Here is a 1,632-nt window from a genome sequence, read left to right as displayed (position 1 = left end):
ACCCTCCTTAATGAGATTCTCTCACTAACAAATCTCTCAGAGAACAATTAGGAACACAGGTTATTTTCTCGAAATAAGTAGCCATCATGCCTAAAGTACTTACCAACTATGGTCTTTTCACAAACTTGGAATTCAATATTAAAATCATGATCATCAGCATATAATTTCTTAATATGTTCAAAACTAAGCAATTTAGCATTAAGTGTCGAGATTAAGACATACTGTGGGAAAATGCATCTGCAACAACGTTTTTCTTACCTTGCTTATAACAAATGACATATGAAAGCGTCTCTATGAATTCCACCCATTGAGCATGCCTCTTGTTCTACTTGTGTTGGCCTTTAAGGTGTTTCAAGGACTCATGATCAGTGTATTTAAATTTCAAAACATACAATAACTTTAGTATTTTTAATCTAATATTGATATATTTCTTACAAGTTAATAATAATATATAATGTCAATTAGTTTTAAAATAATTTATAAAATATGCATTATATCATTTTAATATTATATTTGCATTTATTATAAAAAAGTTTAAAGTTGGTGTTGAATGTCATAATTAAATGGTATAATAAATTAAAAAAAAGTATGAATAATCATTTAACTGATCATTGGGGTTTAAATGACTTTTTCGTAATAGTAAAGTTTAGAGGATTAACAAATATAGATTGAAAATATATATCAATTAGAAGTAAAACTCTTACCTCACACTTAGGCGATATCTATTTTTATTAATATTTGAAAAATATCTACTTTCAGTATATTTATTGGAGAAGATTAATATGAAAGCCATCAAAATTCAATTGATAACCTTCCTATTGTTGAAGACAACAAACATAAGTGCAACGAAAGAAAATATCAAGAGCAGTTGTCGAAAGTTACAATTTTCAAAGGGGTATTAATAGATTAATATGCATACATATTACTGATAGCCGGGATATTAGAAATTTTTGGATAGAAAGAAAATGTGGGACTAGGAGCTGCACCAAGTAAAGTCTTTTCTAAATTAAATTACATTTCGATTGGATTGAGCAAAAGTTAGTAAATACCCAAGGCATGCATACTAGAGTCTAAAGGGCTAGTGTGGCCTAAATATCTTTTTTTTAAGAGATAATAAAACAATTAGATATTTTAAGAAAATATCTGGGTAAGTGCTCTCTGTTGAGGACATAAAAGGTGCTTATGGGAGTGATGTGTGGCAACTGACATTGGCAGTTCAACAAATTTTTTTCTCCAACCATAGATTAAATTATTAAATTACCTTTACATATTATTTTACTTCTATTTTATCCTCCTCGAAGTTAAACTCAATTTCAAATTGATTTTCACATAAAACAAACCCTAAATGTCGTTCTCATTATCACAACTTTGACTCTAACGGTTCTCATCAATGCAATTCTGATATCGGTAATTCTCATCGACATCATTCCGACACCGGCCATTCTCATACACCTCTATTAGTGGTGCGCTTTACCCATTATTTATTTTTTATTGTTGCATACAATTTTTCATTTTCTTCCTTTTTGTTCATAATGTGCAGGGGATTTTGTTTAGAACAAATTAATAGGCGATGGGTCATACGTGATTTATTTACTTCTAGCCATTGTTTTTATGGATTCTTAATTTTTCAAT

Source organism: Citrus clementina, unplaced genomic scaffold (genome assembly GCF_000493195.1).
Source record: "Citrus clementina cultivar Clemenules unplaced genomic scaffold, Citrus_clementina_v1.0 scaffold_5, whole genome shotgun sequence".
Lineage (NCBI taxonomy): Eukaryota > Viridiplantae > Streptophyta > Magnoliopsida > Sapindales > Rutaceae > Citrus > Citrus x clementina.
This window is presented reverse-complemented; position numbering follows the sequence as displayed.